General features: G+C 36.2%; 1 long non-coding RNA gene across 1 annotated transcript in view; it reads left to right on the top strand.

The window, feature by feature from the left end:
• LOC138151762 (uncharacterized) overlaps window positions 1–19,935 on the top strand; it is a 78,887-nt gene extending 58,952 nt beyond the window's left edge. The window contains exons 3-4 of the long non-coding RNA XR_011165909.1: window positions 4,415–4,530; window positions 18,114–19,935. This is a non-coding gene — a long non-coding RNA (uncharacterized lncRNA). The remainder of the gene's footprint in view (window positions 1–4,414; window positions 4,531–18,113) is intronic.
• Window positions 19,936–20,714: the final 779 nt, after the last annotated feature.

Genomic DNA, 20,714 nt, shown 5'->3' with positions numbered 1-20,714 from the left:
GTAGGAATTTAAGAAAATGTTTAGCTTATTTATCCATTTGGAATTTATTGTGTCAAGGGACATAAGTTGATAGTCTAAACCTAATATAGGTTAAATTGCTTTCTGGGTTAACCAGAAGTTTTTATTGAAAAATGAGAATCTTCCCTGGGAATTTGTGATCTTGGATTTTGATATGTTATATTATACTTTAATAGGACTTATACAATATGTGTCAATAATAGAGCATGGTTTGGTTGTATGAGGACAGAGAGGTGAGAAGTCACTGATTGGTTTGTTCTCATATTCAGCATAAATCAGTTTATGTGCTACATGGTAAGTCAGACCATGATACAACTTTCTATTTACTCAGGCAGCAAAACTCAAGATATAACACAACTTTGTTGTGTCAGGTGTGGGTTAAGTGTCATATGTTAGACATACTTATTGTTGTGAATGCTGTTTTCTCAAGTGTTTTGTACTCTGTAGGTACATTACTAATTGGTTGATTCCTTAAAATATCAATGTCTTATGAGTGTGTCAGTGATACAAAAGTTTGTTTTGTAAATCATGTATGCAGTAGCTGAAATTTTAATATCCTTACATCTCCAATTAAGTAAATATGTACTCTGTTTTGGCTACAAATTAGGTGATCTGGACAAGACTTAGAACCCTTATTTGTGATACATCACTTGGGTTAGACTACTAACTGCCTGCATTCTGTTTGTAATCCCTATGATTTTGAAATTTTAAAAAAGGAAAAAAAAAACTGAATTCCAGGAATGAAGAAATTTGGAAGTCTTGAAAAAGCTTTCCTACTACTACCAGTACACACTAATCTTGGTTTATTGGAAAAAAATTGTCAATGTGGTATGTTGAAATGGTGAAGGATTTTTCCACATTAAAAAATTTCCTAGAATCAGTGAAGCTAAAATCAAAGAGATACATTTGAAGTTCCTCAAATAAAGGCAATAATGAATGGAACACATTTTGAAGAACATTTAAATTAAAATGTAGTCTTATTTATGAAAGAGTTGCAGGGGAAATAATTTTTAATAAGTGATTTGATACAGTTGCTTTGTGATGCCCAAATAAGTATATGACTGAGATCTATGGAAGAAAGAATTGGAAAGGGAATAACTTGGGACAAGAGATACAAAAACTTTCCCAAAGATCAAATTACCTGAAAATTAGAAAGCTCCAATTAGAAAATGAAGATTTCATGAGACAGCAAGAAATGCTAAAGCAAATTCAAAGGACTTATTTTTTAAAATAATATATCTCATTGTAAAAACAACTTGCCTGGAAAATAGGTTAATAAGAGATAATTTTAGAATCATTGTACTACCTGAAAGCCATAACCAAAAAGAGGAGGAGGAGGAAGAAGAAGAAGGAGGAGGAGGAGGAGTAGAAGAAGAAGAAAAGAAGAAGAACTACCCAGATCTCTTAGAAATAGAAGGTAAAGCAAAAATAGAAAGAATCTACCAATCCCCTGAAAGAAATCCCAAAAGGAAAGCTCCCAGGAATGTTATAATCAAAGATCAAAGATAAAATACTTAAAACAGCCAGGAAGAAAAAAATTGAAGTACTAAGGAGTCACAGTCAGGAATACTTCAGACTCAGTAGCCTCCTATAAAGGAGAAGAGAGCTTGAAATATGATATTCCAGAATGCAAAAGATACAGTCTTGCCCAGAATAAATTAATAAGATCCTGCAAATGGAAAAATGAATCTTTAATGAAATAAACAACATCCGAGCATAAGGCACTAATAATGATAAATGGTTTACATTATAAGTATGAGATATATATTATGTGTTGCTTTAGAGCCTTATCATCTTCGGGAGTCATAGAGGGAATCTAATTAGAAAGAGAGCCTATGGGGTGGCTAGGTGACACAGTGAATAGAACACTGGTCTTGGAGTCAAGAGGACCTGAGTTCAAATCTGACCTCAGACACTTGACACACTTACTAGCTGTGTGACTTTGGGCAAGTCACTTAACCCCAATTGCCCTCCCCCCCCAAAAAAGTTAGAGAGAGTCTAGTAGTGGTTCTGTTGGGGTCTGATAATTTTAAAAAGAAAAGAAAGAGAAGGAACAAGTATACTCTAAGTGGGGGAAAATAGGGCAAGGACAGGGGAAATTATCTCAAATAATCAAGTAGAAATTTATACAGGGGGAGAGGGAGTGGGTAACCCTTGGACCTTACTCTCCTTTGAACTGGTCAAAGGAGGGAAGATTATGCCCATATACAGTTGGCTACAGAAATAGGAAAGGGAACAGGGGAGATAAGGGAGGGAGAGAATGCAGATTGTTGTTGATTGAAAAAATTAATTCTAAAAAAGCATATGGTGGAATCTGTTTTTACTGTTGCTTTATCTGAAATAACAATTGCATCTCTTTTTTTCTGTGCATTAGGATGATGCATAATAAATTTTGACCCATTTCCTTACTTTAATGTTCTGTGTGTTAATATTTTCAATGATTCTAGAATGTGGTGAATTTGTCATTTTTTCTTATAATGCAGTCTATATTTATCAAAACAATCTGATCTCTGTCTCTTCTATTACACACAAACCCAGCAGCCCTTCTCCCTTGCCCATCAAAGACCCAGATCCCTGGGTCTTATCCCTCTTTTTTGACTGTTGTTTTTCAACTCAGTACTCAGTATTTCCTTTTAATTTTACATGAAGCAATACGATCCCAATTTATACCCTCCCACACAAACAGCACCCTCTCATCCAAGACTTGGATGCCTTGATTCTACTTTTATCGATATAATCATTTTTAACACCTCCCATCTAGCCCAGATTATAGTTTGGTTTAGGAACCTCTTTCTCCTTATTCCCCTACTTCCTCCTCATCTCTCTGATTAAATGATGTTCACCTGTGGTAACCTAATTTCAAGATTTATCAATTCATTGGTTCTTCTTCCCCTATCCTTCTTTACTCTTGGGTTTTTCAGTTTGATCACTCTTCATGTGATTAGGCCATGGTTCTCACCTGAGTCCTCAAGTGAAGTAGGAGTGCTAAAGAATCATAGTTTTGCTTCATCCACAGTCCAGAGTCTTCACCTGTATTAAATTTCTTTTGGATGCTGCAGCTTCATTTTTAAAATCCTTCCTGATTTTCTGTGAAGGATTTCTGTGAAGTCTATCTTCCTGTTGAAAATTCATCTCATTTCATACAGGAGTATGCTTAACTTTTCAGGATATATTATCCTGAAAAATATTTCCCTTTACTTTTCAGTACAGCATATTCCAGCATTTACTTTAACTTCTTGTTATAGATGAATAGTCCTATGGGATCTGCAGCCAGGATTCTTGATATATGAAGTGCTTCTTCCTGTCTTCTTACAAGGTTTTCTTTTAAATTGATGTTTTAGAACTTGGTAACTTCATTTTTGACTGAGTTGAACTTGTATTTCCTCTCTGATGGCATCCTGTTGACTCTATATATCTGTCATTTAACATCTTTTCCAGATACTTCTGGGCAATTTTCTTGTAAAATTTGCTGAAATACAGTATTCAAGTCTTTGTTTCATTGTGTGTATATGTGTTTGTTTTTTTTTCCTTTTTCTTGCAGGCCAGTGATTTTCTGATTGTCTTAACAAGCTCTCTCTTCAAGGTCAGTTGATCTTAACTGTAGAAGTCACAAGTAATTTTCCAATTGTGCTTTCTTTTCATTAGGCTCAAGTATTTTCATCTCTGCACTTTTCAGCTCTATCTGCCATTTTTTTTTCTTTTTCAGTGTCTGTTACTTCATCTGGGTTTCTAACTACCTCTTCGAATCAATGGATTCTCATGTTTGTTTTTTTAAATTATTTCTTAAGAACTTTAATTTCCCTCCATTTACTTTAAATTATTTTGTTAAGCTTCCCAACATCTCTGGTGGGTTTTATGGTAGTTTATTTTCATTTTGGGGGGCTTAATTGTTATGACAATATTATTCCCTTATGCTTCTTGCCTTCTTTTACCCCATAGTATTTATTGATTATATGAGGATCTGAAAGAGATTTACTCATTTCTTCATTCTACTGGCTTTTTTGCCAGGTTTCTCTTGTGAAGCTATCTCTTCTTTCTCCTTTGTCTTGTTGTTTCTTTAATTTCATTGCTTATATTTTGTTTGTAGCATTTCTTACTATTTTGAGGTGATAAAGAAGGGCCAGCTTAGGCCTGACTACTCACCCAGTCACCTTGCCAGAAGTCTGTCCAAAGAGTTTTTACCTAATGACCTATATCAGCTTTTTGGGATCATTTTTTATGTTTCTGATAATCAACATAAAAATCAAACTGCCTATGAAGAGGCTATGGTTGCAGCAAAACAATTATCAATGGATGCCTAATAGTACTATAGCTATTAAGTTTTGTTAACTGCTTGGTTAGAGAGGCAACTTGAAAAGCCTGCAAGTCACAATGATTTATGATTGCTAACTTACAGTGCTAACTTACATCTTCTGAAATTCCCTGCCTCATCAAAGAAGTACCTTTGAGGATCATTCTATAGACCGCCTGCAGTCCTCTTAATCCACTCTCCTGCAAGTTTATCTGCAAAAGGTCAGTGTTTATCTTCCTTATGCTCAGCAGGTGCCTGAACTTGGTTCCCTGATCCGTGTTAATATTTGCTGTGCTAGAAAAACACATACAGGCAAATCCTACACTGAGTAGCAATTAAAATACTTTACTAAAGCCTGAAAATTGTATTTATATGAAACCATGTCTTACCAAAACCCTTTCTTTATGCTATTTCCTGGGATTTGTAGCAAGTGGGTTTACTCTCATCCCAGTAGCAAACAACCTTTTTTTGATCATATATTCTTAAAATTAAAAAAATTAATGTACTCCCACTTATATATATTTATTTGTAAGTGCTATACATGTACTATTGTACTAGTATATTAGTACATTATAAAATATAAATAATATAAGATAAAGTTGAAATAAGGAATATTTAAAATATTTTATCTATCAACAATATAAAAATAATAAAAGGATATATATTGCAAAAATATTTAAAGGAGCTCTTCTTATAGTAATGGCAAGGAACTAGAAACTAAGTAGGTGCTTTTCAATAAGGATATGGTTAAACAAATTATGGTGTATGTGTATAATGGAATATTATTGTCCCATAAGAAATGATAAGAGGGATGGATTTATAGAAACCTGGGAAGACTTTTATGAACTAATGAAGAGTAAAGTGAGCATGCCAGGGAACACTGCCATAGTCATAATTATTTCCATAATTAGCAACTTTCCCTGGGATACCAGGGTAGGGGTAGGGGTAAAGACTCAGTAAGTGTGAGAATGGGAAGCTTAATTCTCTAAGGAGAGAGCAGCCTTCTCTAGTGATGAATGAGTACAAAACAAAATATCTGGCTATAGACCAAGGACTAGTGCAGGTCACCAGCAACTGTGGCCTCAGCCAAGCAGTACCTCTCTGTTCTATGCTATAATTTGATGAGGAAACTGAGGCTCAATTCACCACCACCATCACCTCTTTTATAAATGAGAAAAAGAAAGGTTAAGGAGCTAGGCCATGGTGACAAAATTGAGCTAGTATGATGACCTGAAAAAGCTCTGCTAACTCTTTTTTAAAATTTTTTTATGAGCAATAGGGGTTAAGTAACTTGCTCAAGGTTACATGGCCAGTTATTTCACCTTTTGCTGTTTGAAATTGCTTAGAATAGTTGGACTTTTATCAGATTCATCCTTTCTACATACCTGTATAAAACTTAATTAATTGCTCAGATTTCTTTCACTGATTTGCATGGCTGGTCTTTAAGATCTTAGTTTGGTGCGCATAACAGATGGCTGTGACCTAATTATTGTTATTGCTGTTCAGTCATTTGATTTGTGTCTAACTCTTGGGGTTTTCTTGGCGACCTCATTTGGGGTTTTCTTGGCAAAGATACTGGAGTCATTTCTGTCTCTGGCTCATTTTACAGATGAAGAAACTGAGGTAAACAAGGTTAAGTGACTTGCCCAGAGTCACACAGCTAGTAAGTGTCTAAGGCCAGATTTGAATGCAGGTCTTCCTGACTCTAGGCCTGGCATTCTATCCACTGTATCACCTAGCTATCCAACCATTCTTGAGCTTTTGATAAAAGAATGTTTTATTTAATTCCCAAAATATAGAATTTAAGTGGATTTTCACATAAAAGTCTATCTTTTTTAAATGATACCACTTGAATTTGTCTTTTAGCTAATCTTTTTTTTTTAATAAAGTATTCCATTGCCTTATTTAGTCATGGTTTTGTATTCCACCAAATCTTATCTATCTGAACATATTTAGCTCTCTGAATTAAAATTGCTAATTCATTTTAGTAGCTAGTATTTATATAGTACTTTAAAGTTTGCAAAGTACTTTACAAATATCCCATTTGATCCTCACAACAACCCTGGGAGGGAGGTGCTGTTATTATGCCCATTTTTAGAGTTGAGTAAATTGAGGCAGACAGATGTTAAAGGTCACACAACTAGCAAATGTCCAAGACAGGATTAATCCTCAGAAATCTTTCCTGACTCCAAGTCCATAACTCTATCTACTGTGCCACCTAGCTGCCTCTTTTGTTTATTGTTCATACTGTTCACATTTGGACATGGTGATTTCTGAGTTCCCAAGTTTTATTATTGCTCCTCTTTCTGTGGTTTTTTTTTGTGAATTGCTAGAATTATTGTGAATTAGTTTTGTGAATTTCTATTGCTATTTTTCTTCCTGTGCTTTACCTTATTCTCTGAGTAGTATTTGACTTAATCTTAAATATGTGACAAATATATAATATAACTTCAAAGTTATATTAAGGAAACTAATCTGATTAAGCAGGATATATAATAATATTGAGAATGTATACCAGCAGTAAGCATCCCCATCACCTATGATCTAGGCAAATTACCACATCTTATTAAATACACTAAAGGAGGGGGAGGAAGTTAGTCGTTAGTTCTACGACCTGACTCTGACCACAAGGTCAATCTAGAGGGAATAGAAATGTTGGGATGGTGATTTGCCTTTCACCATTGTAACTATGAGTTTTTAGCATTACTAATTGAAAGCTGCTGACCAGGAATTTTTACTTGACCTGTTCTCATGTAGAGGTATGTATAGTCTGTCTATGATCAAGAAGTCTTCAAAAACAGAAGAGAGTATTAGGGAATCTACTTGACTAAGAGGGAAAACAAAGGAGCAGACTTGAATAATCAGATCAAAGCAGTAAAGAAAAGGAAACAAGCAAAACTCCAAATAAGCAAAAACTCCAAAGGCATTAGTAGGAACAATGAAACTTCCCAGTAGCATGGCAATACATCTAATGCTCACCTCTAACAGGAGAGGAATAGAAATCTTAAAGTCCCCTAAACCCTTGGAAGGATACTACCCCTATGGGGTGTGCTAGTAAATATTTAACAACTTGCTCTGCAAGGGAAAACTGTAAGCACAATACCTTTTTTGAGTCAAATCAGCATTATTAGCATTTGTTCCACCACTTTATTAAGTCTAGACAATCAACAAAACAATACTTTAAGCCCTGTTATGTACCATTTGCCAATTTCCAAACTTTAAATGACCACACTGAAAATTTAAGGATCAACTCCCACAAACTAGTATGAGCTGGCTCCAGCACATCCCTGTTTAAGCCATGTTACTTTCAAGTAGTTTCATTTCTCTTTCCATGTTACTTCCACATTCCTTTTTCTGTCCTTCAGTCTCTTCTCATAGTGATTAACATGAGCACTTTACACTTAACCATGTGAGATGCCACTTTTAGAAGTCACTTTTTCTAATAAATATACCTTTGCTTCCCATTTTTCTGGGAGGTATAGTCCAGAGTAAGAGCAGATCTGCCATCAAAAGTCTTCTGGGAAGGAAGAGAATGAATCTGGAATTCAAAGTTTTAAAATCAAACGTTTAAATATATACATACAGTATTATTAATATTATTTTACATGTAACTGGGAAATAAGACATACAGGCACTGGGGCACAGAGATCCACCGTGCCCTACTAGAAAGTCGGAGGGGGTATGGGAGAAGATATGGGAGAGAGCAGATTGGAGGAAGGGATATCCAGTGGGATTGCTATTTTGGGGTGATGGGTAGGGTAAAAACAGGGAGAAAATTTGCAACTCAAAATCTTGTGGAAATGAATGATGTAAATTAGAAGTTAATAAAGCATTTGATTAAAAAAAAGTCTTCTGGGGACACAGAGTCCTTATATAGGAAGTTTTCTTCTCTCCATTTTCAATGCAAAGCCATTCTACAAAACAAAAACAAAAATATACCTCTATGTAAATAGAACTTCAAAGGGAGGAACATGCAACTATTTACTTGGAGGAAGTTCCTATATAAGATTTATTTCAAATAACCTTTTCTGGTGTGAAGAGAGACAATTATAAGGGCCCTACAGAAAAAGGGAAAGATGGACTTGCATAAAATGTTTTAACTTTATACAAAAGGCACTAACAACTGTATCACGTTACAAACTCTGAGCCTCAGCTATCTGGACTTGAGAAAAATCTAGGCAATTCGACTTTGCTACCCTAATACAAAGTATCACCTATTCATTTGGAGCAACCTATGTGAATTGCAGTTACAATGCCTTCAGTGAATACACAAATCTCTGCGCTTTGCAAACTCAAACAATAAGAAACAATAAACTTGCTATAGGCGCATTATGCAGCTCACATGGGCACCCTATGGTCCTATTTGACACTTGTGCTAATAATTTGCAATATATCTGCTCCCAATAGCCAAAATAGAGTGTAATAGAGCTCATTCTAAAAAAATCTCTTTCTAAACACCTTTAAGCATTTTCCTAGCAAGTTGGAACTGGTTCATTTACTTGTGTTTGTTTTAAGATTATAAACTACTCATTGGGAGGCTGTGTGACAGTGGTGGTTTGGGGGTAAAGGCTATGTGTGGGGTAGATAGAAGAGGACTAAAATGAAAAGGGGAGTTTTGCCAATTGAAAGTCAGCTAGAAACAAGGTAGCGGATCTCTGAAAGGATAATACAAGTCAAAAACTAGTCAATAGTCTCAATTTACAAATAATGTTTACACACAGCTCTTTTGTAAAAATACTGTGCCTCAATAGCCGAGAATGAAATTGCACTTGGCCTTGGAGATGTGGGATCATTATTGAGGACTTTCTGTTGTGATGGAGAACACTTAAGACATTGCTATTCTATTCGCAGATGCTGAACAATATTGCTATTCAGTGAGTGTGCCAAAAGCAACCTTATTATTATTCAGGAGACATTTTCTCATTTGAAGAAGTTGAGGAAATCAATATGCTGTAGTGACTGTTATATTCCACGGCTCAAGGCGCAATAGAGAATGAGTTTCCTTCCCAGATCCAAAGATAAAAATCCAAATCGCTGGCTATGCTTGCAAAAGTGAGTTCAGAGAAATCCATATTGCTAGAACCTATCTCTTCCTTGGGGAGTTGGAAAACTAAAGGCACTTCCAGGCATTGGAGGAAGATCTGAAAACTTGAATATGGACATTGGAACTTTGGAAGAGATATCCAAAATAAGCAGAACATCTTAAGATTTGCCTGTCACTTGATACAATTTTTTTTATCAGTGCTGCCTTTCAATCAGAGTATCACAATTCAGAAATACATTTTATTCGTGAATTCGAAATAACCTCCAAACAAGATCTGTAAACATAAGAAGAAAGTGTATAGTAACACACACACACACCCCTAAAGAAATATATCTGCCTGATTTTCTATGTAGGTACAAGGAATATCATATCATGGAGTACTTTGCCTTTTGCTTTTGTCATAACCAAATCAAAATCAAGCAAATAGTTACTGAGTTACTATTATACAGAGGTACCACTATGATAACAGGTACCCATCTTGACACCTCCCTGATTGAATATCCAACCCAACTCAAAATGTATTTGTTGAATACCAACTAGGTACCCAATCCAACACTGTACTAGAACCAGAATGGGTACAAAATAAGTATAAGACATGATCTCTGACCTAAAGAAACTTCTGCAAGGTGAGGAGGGAGAGGGGAGACAAAAACTCAAAACTTTTAACAAACCAAGTAGTTTATGATCAATCTCAAAAAGGAGCATCCCAGAAAATAAGTGCCATAGGAGGAAGTTGAAAGGAGGGAAGATGATTATGGGTGGGGCTACAATAATAGGAAAGTTTTCAACAGGGAATGAAATTTGAACTAGACCCGTTTTATGTCATACAGATGAGAATATGCTTGATATTATCATAAGATTTAAGGCTGAAAGAGATTGATAAATTAACCTTTGTTAAGTGACTACCTTGTGCCTGGCACTGTCGTTGGTGTTGAGGATTCAAAATGAAAAATGAAGCATTCCTTGTCCTCAAGGTGTTTTCATTCTATAGGGCAGACATCTTGTACATATATGGTTGATTGTTGGCCTTTGTGCTCAAAGAGCACCAAAATGACATCACTATTTTGGGGTCAAGGCACAATGTGTCTCACTGTGGCTGATCCACCAGTATGAGCTCAGAAGATTCTACCACAGGTTGGGCACAAATAGTGCATATTAACTTTTGCAGTGAAGGTGTCTCTAAATTTATGCATCTCGCCTTTCTTTTGAGCTACTGCAATTCTGTTTTGCTCATAGAGCACAGGGCCTTTTTTGATGCAAGTAAACCATGCTGAACAGTTCTGTGCCAGTGTCTCCTGTCTCCTGTGTCTCACAATCAGTTCCAAAGTTCTTCAGAGAACACACACACTACACACGTGCACACACACACACACACACACTAAATACAAAGCAATTTTTTTTTGCTTTTTTTTGGAGGGGGGAAGTTAGGGCAATTGGGGTTAAGTGACTTGCCCAAGGTCACACGGCTAGGTTTTTTTTTTTTTTGGTGTGTGTGTGTGTTAAGTGTCTGAGGCTGGATTTGAACTCAGGTCCTCCTGACTCCAGGGCCAGTGCTCTATTCACTGTACAAAGCAATTTTGCTGGGAGGAAAGCATTTACACCAAGGAAATGGGTGGGGCAAAAATCAGAAAGGTGGTATTAGAGTTGAGTTTTGAAGGAACCTAGGAATTCTAAAAGATGGAGGGGAGGAAGAAAAGCATTTTAGTCCTGGGGGAACATCCAGTGAAATGGAATGAAAAAAGGAGATGTGGTATCATATATAAGTAATAGTAAACAGTATAGTTGTATTGAACTATTGAATATGTAAAGAATAATGAGTGAAATGAATAAATTAAATGAAGTCTGGAAAGGTAGGTTAGGGCCAAGTTGGAAAGGTTTTTAAATATTTAACCAAGGAGTTTATATTTAATCCTAGAGATAATAGAATCACTGGAGATATTGATCAAGGGGAGTGGCTGAAAAGTTTGTACTTTGGTAAAATCATTTTGGTAGGCATGTGGAGATGGTTTGAAGAGAAGAAAGATGAGGCAAAAAGAACTATTAGGTAGCTATTACAGACATCAAGTATACATGTGATGAGAGCCTGAACTAGGGTGTTATCTCTGTGAGTAGGATTAATTGGATGGAAGCAAGATATGCTATGAAGTTAAAAAAGAAAAGATATGGCAATTGCTTGGATATGTGGGACATGGGAGACTGGAGAGTCAAGTATGACACCCACGCTATGAACCTAGGTAACTGGAGTGATCAATCATAGGATCATAGAGCTAGAAGGGACCATAAAGACCTCCAATTCTGACCTCTTTTTACAAATGAGGAAACTGAGGCCCAGAGAGGTTAAGTGACATGCCTAGGGTCACATAGCTAGTAGGAGTTTGGTGGAGCACTTAACAGAAATAGAGAAGTTCAGAATAAAGAATGTGTTTGTGGGGAAAGAGATGATGAGTTTTATTTTGTACATGCTGAGTTTGATAAGTCTATGATATATCCAGTTAGTAGTACTAGAGCTTAGCACAGAGACTAGAGCTGGCTATTTAGATCTGTTATAGAGATGAAAATCAAAGCCATGGAAGCTTATGAGGTCACAAAATTTGAATATATAGAAAAAAGAGGGCCCAAGACAGAGCTTTGGGATAGATCCAGTTAGAGGGGAGGGATATGAATGATCCAGCAAAAGAAAGACTGATAAGTTGTCAAGCAGGCAGAAAGAGAACCCAGAAATTTCACTGTCACAAAAACCTACATTAAAAAAAAACAGTATCTTCTCTCCTTGTTTGCTCCTGTTTCTCCAGTCTTGCCCACCTTTGCTCCAGTAGCCTCTCACTCTGGAGATACTTTCATCCCTAAAACTCCTTCCTCAAATTAGTGAGTTCTTGCCTGCAAATGCTCTTTCAGGAAATGCCAAGGCTATCCATGGTATCTTTCCTCCTAGATCTACTCCCGACTCTTTAGACTTTTTCCCCTTGCCCCTCCATGGATTCCATGTCTTCCTACTATTTCTCCCTCCCTGCTCCCACTTTCCAGCTATCTTTTATGTATTGTCTTTCCCCATTGGAATGTAAGCTCCTTGAGGGTAGCAACTGTCTTTTTTTTTTTTTACCTTATATTGTATTCCTAGTGCTTAACACAGTGCTTGAAACGTAGTAAATTCTTAATAAATGGTCTATCTATCCAGGAGGAGAGGATGGTGAATAGTGTCAAATGCTGTACATGAATCAAGAAGGATGAAAATTAAGAAAAGGCCACCATATTTGGCAATTGACTTGGTCACTTTGGGGAGAGTAGTTTCATTTGAATGATGAGGTCAGAAACCAGACTATAAATGGTTAAGAAATAAATGAGAAGAGAGGAAACGAAAGCACTACATTCAGACAACTTTTTTTCCCCTAAGAATCAACTATAGAAGGGAGAAAAAATGTAGGATGATAGCTTACAGGGATGGTTGGGACCAGTTAGAGTTTTTTAAAGGATGGGAGAGACCTGGACATGTTTGCAGGAAACAAAGAAAGAATGAGAACAGAGAGAGATTTAAGAATATATAGAGAAGGAATGATTAAGGGAGCAATCTGCTGAAAAAAAGAGGGGATGGGATCAAGGAACAAATACAAAGTATTGGCCTTGTCAAGGAGAAGGGTCTTTACATCAGAGACTGGCAAAAAGGATGAGAGAATTAGCTTTGATTTCAAGAGACTTTGAGATATAGAGAACCGGAGAAGAGGTAGACTAAGTTGAATGACCCTATTTTCTCAGTAAAGAATGAGGTAAGATCCTCAGGGACAGGGAATTGGGGTGGGGGAGTAGATATGGTGTGAGAAGCTTGAGGAAAAGAGTGATAACTTGTTTGGCATTTTAAAGATGATTTAATTCAACTCCCTCATTTTAAAGAGGAGAAAAATGATGCCATTATAATGAAATGTGCAAGATTATGCAATACTCTTTCTACTGTATCATACCAACCTCTGCATACCCCCACCAACCTAGTTGATGGGGAAAAATATAGTTTTAAACTTAAAACTGTATTAGTACCTTTGGGACACTCTGTATACAACAGAACCAAAGAAATAGCATGAGAGGCCCGGAAATAAACAAGTGACATAATGTGTATTGGTAATAAGGATTAAGTAATTAAGGATGTTTTCTATATCTAGATAAATGAGGCAATAATGACCCTATAATTCACTATTCAAGATAGGGAGAAATAAGGGAAATAGCAGATTCTTCTTCATCTCTACTCTAGTTATTCCTACCTGTTCCCTTCCTCTTACACTTCCATCTTCATCTGCTATGGACAAAACTGAGGGGAAAGTAAATATGAGGCATTCCATTGTTATAGGAATTTTTTATTAATTTTTATTGTTTGGGGCTCAGGCCATTCCTTCTGCAATTTTTGACTAACTAAAAGCTTGTCTTATGTTAATATTAACCTCATTGGCCCAAAACCTGACTTATTGAATAATAGCGTTAAAGGGAAGAGTTTTGACATTCCTGAGATAAGAAACTGAATGAGAGGGAGAAGGAAATACTGCATCTTTAAAATCTTCCAAAAACATCTATTAAAAAAATTTTCTGACACCAAGTTTTCATGATATGTAAATCCCTTTCTTTCAGTTTTACTATTGTGACTTTTTTAAAATTTAGGTTTGTAGTTTTGTAAATGTAGGATTTTGCAAACTCAGTGTTTAACCTGTAACCTGATTTAATATGCCTAGAGAGTCTGTTTCCTTAAATTTGTTTCCTTAGGGGATATGTGAGATTATGATTCTGTTTAAATTTGTTCAACTTTTATAACATTGAAGGATTCATGGGATTATGAATCTATCTTTTCTTTAACTTTTATGACATAAGAGGTATGTCCAAGACTGCAATATGTAAAATAATTTTTTCTCTGTCACCTTGATATAATTTGGTCTATAAGAAGCCTTATTTGAATCCTAATCTTGTATGAGTTTATTATTTTTCCTTGAGGCTTAAACCTGGGTTTAAGCATAATAAAACTTAGTTTTTTACCTCTTAAATTTCTGCATTGTGGTAGATCAATTTCAGCAGTAGTTTTCTACCACATTAACTCAAAAAGGATATATTTCTCCCATAACACCAGAAAGATGTCTCACTCATGACAAAATTGTGAGATAATAATGAAGTCCACAAAGAAAAGTAGAGCAGGGGATAAAGCATTGGCCCTTGAGTCAGAAAGACCTGAGTTCAAATCCAGTCTGAGACGTTACTAGCTGTAGGATTCTGGCCAAGTTACTTAACTTCTATTGGTCTCAGTTTTCTCATCTGTAAAAGTGGAGGTAATAACAACAGCCTCAAAGGGTTTTTGTTAGGATCATATGAGATAAAATTTGTAATGTTCTTAGCACTGTGCCTGGCACACAATAGGGGCTACATAAATGCTTATTTACTTCCCCACATCCTTGCCCATATACATATACACATATACCTCCATCTTGACTTTAAATATGAATGAGGCTATAAGCTCATAAGTATTTTCTTGTTCTAATATGCCCTTTTAATGGAGAGGAGAAAGTAATGAATAGTTCATTTACCTCAGGCCAGTCTTAGAAATGGAGAATCACTTTTTCAAGTAGTGTGAGTCCCATGTTACTGACCCTCCCTAGGTTCAGTATAGAGTGTTTGGGGGGTAATTTGGGGGTAACCCTAGTTATGCAGATATGACTTCAGCCAGTACATGAATATATCTGAGGCATTCTGTACCAATAAGCAAAGTAGGAGCCAATGAGACAAACAATAAAACTCTTCATTTTGACAGACTCTTAAAGTAAATCACAAGGGAAAAACAAGTAGCAGAATTATTCTCTGTCCTGCTCACACCCTTGCAAGTGGGAAAGGGCACATTTCATAGATGACTCAAACACATCTGTCCCACAGTAATAATCTATGCTTTTCTCCAATCCATTCCACCTCTTAAGCGGCTGTTCCTCTCTGCCTCCAAAACTTCTGTTTCTTCCTTCTCAAAGGGAATTTGCAAATCTTCCCCAGCCTACATACTTGGGGGATGAACACTATTTCTTGACCTCTTGTTCTTTAGGCCCAGATACATCCAAAAGAGCCTCTCAGGTGTCAACCAAACCCCCTTTCCATCTTCATTCACCACTATCTTCACCTCACTTTGCAATAAGAAGTGCTCCAAACACTTCCTGATAATTGAGTGAGGGTCAGTGAATTCCTATTAACTCTCACTGTGCCCTGGCAGATAGCTATTCACATGCAGGGCTAAGAAAATGACTTTGAAACTTCAATAAACTTCAAGAAAATGCTAGGAGGAGGTAACGCTGGGATGAAAGCCTGTGGTCTGTACTCCTACCACTAAAGCAATGTGTGAGTCCCATTTACCTTCATTTTTTTGTATGGGAACCTGAAAACTAAGGAGGCCCTTCCTCACTAGCATTCATAGGAATGGTAAATAAGTAAGCTGATACTTAAGGAATAAATCTAAAATGAGCTTTAGAATGGGCTCAGTGAAGTGTGGTCAAAAGTTGAGCACCAATTGCTCTGCCTGTAAAAGGAAAGGAAATAATGACAATGACTAGTTAATTAACTGATAGAAGCATTGTCAGAAATAGTGACAAGTAGAACTGCTTTGTGACTATGGGATAGAAAGAGTTATATTATATAGATACAAATTATGCATCTTCTGCTGCCTAATCCCAAAGCCTAATTCTGTTTTAAAATGCTAGGCAGCAGTTTTGCTCTTGAAGCATATTTTATATTATGCTAAACAGACGCCAACTGGAAAACTCCAGGGAGAAACTGCAGAAATTGTATCTTTGTATGCAAATTTCCTTAAGTATCTCCATGGATAAGTTTGTAGTACCATAGTACCACAGACTCCTATTATTTAATATTATTGAGTTCAATTCTCCACCCTTACCCACAAACCCATCCCCAAATATCCATTCCTATAGAGGATAGAGCCAGTTTGCATAAATGTATTCTAGTATATACAAGGCATATTTATGAAGGGGGATGAGATAATTTCCCTTCAAATACATTTATTGTCTCCAACTATAGCCATTCTATCTGTACAGAGGCAGGGCTTCATAGCCATAGTTACAAGAAGTGTAGGACAGGGGTCTCAGACTTTGGCAATCATACCCTAGTGTTCCTTAGTGACATAAATGCACCTCCCATTGGTACATTTCTAAGCACAAAGAATCTGCATGTGGGAATAGCTCTTGTTGACCTCTAGGCAGAGAACTGGGGCTATTATAGAGGCTGGATATTACCAGTCACCCTCAAGAATACAATGGAGGAGAGGATCCTGGAAACTTAATGTGTTGGAATTATGTTTGGCTATTATCTTTCTCAACCTCAATCCTCTCTTCTAAATTCTTCTGATTCTTTCTTCATAAAGTCTCTCAAATCCATGCCTTCCTTTCTATTTGAATTGCCACCATTCTGGCCAAGGCCCTCATTATCTCATGCCTGGATTATTACAATAGTCTCTGAATTGGGTCCCTCAATTTCAGGTTCCCTGTCAACTCATTCTATATTTTGTTGCCAGATTAATCTTCTAAAACACCAGTTGATGGCTCTTTGTTGCCTATAAGATGTGATAGTTGCTACAACAGGTTTGTTCCTTGTACTAATAAAAAGAGACAGCCTCAGAAATGATCTGAGAGCCAATTTTCATCACAGACAATTGAACTAGTTATGGATTGACTATGGCACACCCAAACTATCTCCTCAGATAAGCACAAATCAGTATGGTCCTACAAAGAAACTGCATAGAATAGAAGATAGGCTGTGTCTATAATGACAACAGGATAATGGAAATAGGAATGGGAAACAACATCATTGACATTGGAACTAACCACTAGAACCTCAAGCAGGGCTCTCAAATCAAACATTCAAATGGATCTATGATCTCAACCATTTGGATGTTCCCTCTGACACTGACATCATAGTCTGTTTATGCTTGCCCATGAAGCCTTGCTAATGTCAAAAAGAGCATCTGCTGTAGGGACATTGCCAACCATAACATTCTTTCTTCTGATTTTGCTTATAGTAAGAATCCAAAAATTGATATAATTCAGTTCTTCCAATCACATGATTCATTTATTACATACAGCATATCAATAGCCAAGTTAGAGGCTACAGACAGTGTAAAAACCATGGGATTATTAGCACTCTCTGTCCCATTTCCACCATTCTGGCAACATTCCTACAGAAGTGGAAAGGAGATATACAAGAGTGAGAGGTATTTTGTGTTTTTCTTTGCATTCCATGGGTTATTACAATGGCTGATTTCATCACCAAGAAGCAGTCTAGTGTTGATATGCCTCTCCATACTTTCCTATGCTAGTCGTTAAAAAACAGATTGAGTTTAATGTCAAAACTGTACCTGAACCTTTTCAAGGTTAAAAAAAAAAGTCAGAATTTACAATCAACATTTAAAGTAAACCAAAGTCACTCTTGTACCATGATGAAGAATCATATATAAAATAGGGAATAATGGAAAGACCTTCTGAAAAGGCAGAAATGCATAGGGTACATCTTAGGTTTCTGCTCACCATTGGTTGTAGCGAATTCAATTCAACAAACAATTATAAAAAGCACCTACTATGAGAAAGCCCTGTGCCCACTTCAGGGGATTCACAATTAAAGAAAGAAAGATGGTAACTGTTCAGTCATTTGAAGGTTCTTTTTTGGTTTTGTAATTATCAGGTAAAAAGCCTAAAGAGAAGAAAAGTATTTAGTTATAACTAACCATTTTAATATATACTTATCATATAGGTAAGACCACCTATCAACAAAAATATCTTCATTTGCCTTGCGGAGTCATGATCCATAAGACAAGCTACCTGCTTTTGGAAATCACCTGCAAGGACAAAATCTCCTTATATATGTATCATATAAATGGTTTTATGAAGAAGTCTTTACCCCAAAATACAGAAGATGGATTTCTCATCAAAATTGCTTTCATTATCAACTTCTTATCCAATTTACTCTGATGTATTAGCCCTTGTGCCATGAATACAGACTGCACCAAGTTGAAAATGTCACAGCCATGCCTGTTGCCTTCATAAAAGATGTTATATATCATTTAGATGCAAACCAGAAAGAATTATTTAGTAGCAAAGCAGTAGGAATTTGGAAGAATCACCTACTATAGAGTATGATCTATAGTAAGCACTCAATATTAAACACTGTTTTCTAAGCTACACCTAAATGATGTATAATGTCTTTTATGAAGTTAATAGATATGACTGTGATGTGCTCAACAATGTTACTCCTCTATGCATGACAAATTTTCTTGGAACTGGGTTAAGTGATCTAATTTTTACCAGAATAGGAGGGTAGAACAAGGAAAAGATTCTAATGATAAACGGCCAGGTGAATGCCTGCCTCCTCATGAACTCAGCTATTTCTAAGACAAGGAAGCACTAGCAGTGGTGTGGTTGCATATATTACAGTATCTTGTTTATCTTGCCAAGTCCAGGAGAGACATCCAAGAGTGTGTTGGAGCCAGCTCATCCTGACTTCTGAGACCTGATTTTCAAATTTTCAATATGAACATTTACACGTCAGAAATCAGCAAATGCTACAAATCAGGGCTTGATTTTTTATTTCATTGATTTCTGAACTTAAGATATGATAAAGAAAACGTTTATAATGTGGATTAAACTTAAAAGTGTGCTGTGCTTGCATTTTCCGCCCAAAGAACTAGTTGTTAAATATTTACCAGCACCTGCTTGACATTACACTGGAGAATAGTAGTTAGGGCTACTCTTTGGTTTTCTTAGTCAAATACTTCCTTTTTGTGTTAGTCATCCAACAATAAACATGGTAGGATCCTATATTATCTCTAATTTTTCAGTTAGCTGTCTGGTTCCATAGATATGGTCCGCCATAGAAAATCGCTTACAGAAACCTCCCTGTACTCTTCTTCTTCTTTTTTCACAAAGGATATCCTTATTACATATGCAGATCATTCAAAAAAATTATGAGATGAGAGAATAAGTGGTGAGTAGATATCCTCTTCATTGTCCTTTTGATAGTATTAAGAGTACTCAGTGATTTTTTCTAGTTATTTAATAACATCCTTTTCCAGAAATCTTAAAAATTAATTCTCAGCATTTTAAAAAACTGTTGCCTTTAGCATGGATTTCTTTTGCATGTCCTTGTTCCAGTCCAGCTGCTTCTCCTATCTTCCTTAATGTAATTTCTACTTCCTTAAAAGTCCAATTGAAGTGTTAAAGTCAAAGCATGCTTGTTCTATTATAATCAACGATGAGAAGAGTTTGTTATAAAAATGCTGAAAGATCTGTTTGTGTCCTCATTCCAGTTTCATTTTCAAATGCTTTGGAGGTGCTTAGGTCTCATGCCAGACTTTCTGCAGATTCATGTTTTCCCCTTCTACAGCAATCAATATTTTACAAGTAGTAGTAGTACTTGTAATCTTCTACTGTTCTCCTCCTTAATGTTTTACAAACAAGTTTATATTCTAAATTGGTATTGCTCTTGGCTAACCATGCCTCCATTTGAAAAGATGATTGAGTTTTTGTTACTGACATAGTTTCTGGAGAAGCCAAAAGCTTCCTTATTGTGACTGATTTACATCAGTTAAACTTTAGGCAATGGCCCTATAGTCTATGTCAATGTTTTCCTTTATCCACTTTGCATTTTTCAGCTTCAGTAGATTATTTGAATAGTTTCGGTGTGAGCTATTTCAAGTATATTCAGTGTCTTCTCATCTTTGTCCGTCTTTTTAAAAATTTTTGTTCATTTCCTCCCTAAAACACGATGCACAGAAATAAATACACTAATTCTAAATGTGAGTCAATATGACTGAGCTACCAAAAACTCTAATGTGATCTTAGCTGTGAGTAGAGTATTCAGAAAGAGTGAGATCATAGTCCGGTTATCTTTGTCATTTGGGTTATCCCAATTTAATAATTATATTATCTATGCCTTTAGTCAAAAGCATTGATAAAAGAAAGTCAAGCCAACCAATGCCGAGAGTGCTAAAGACTTCCTGCTAAATTGTGTGGTCACTAGATGGTACAGCAGATAGAGTGCTGGGCTTGGAGTCAGGAAGATCTGAGTTTGGATTTGACCTTAGCCTGCAACACAGTGGGTGCTATATAAGTGCTTATAACCCTACCAACCCCCAAATGACAATGAATCATTTCAAAGCAGAACTTTGAGTCCTGCTATTTAATCATTTTGAAATGCATCTAATTGTCTAAACCATGACTCTCTCTTTTGTCTATAAGAATAGCCCAAGAGAGTTTGCTAAATGGCTTGATAAACTCTACATATAACATTACTCTGATCTAAAAGCCCATGAAATCACTCAAAAAAGAAATAAGCTTAGTCTGGCATTATCTGTTC

Source organism: Petaurus breviceps, unplaced genomic scaffold, assembly GCF_028583685.1.
Source record: "Petaurus breviceps papuanus isolate PSGF00001 unplaced genomic scaffold, PetGlider_PUasm1.0 90919, whole genome shotgun sequence".
Taxonomy (NCBI): domain Eukaryota; kingdom Metazoa; phylum Chordata; class Mammalia; order Diprotodontia; family Petauridae; genus Petaurus; species Petaurus breviceps.
This window is presented reverse-complemented; position numbering and strand designations above follow the sequence as displayed.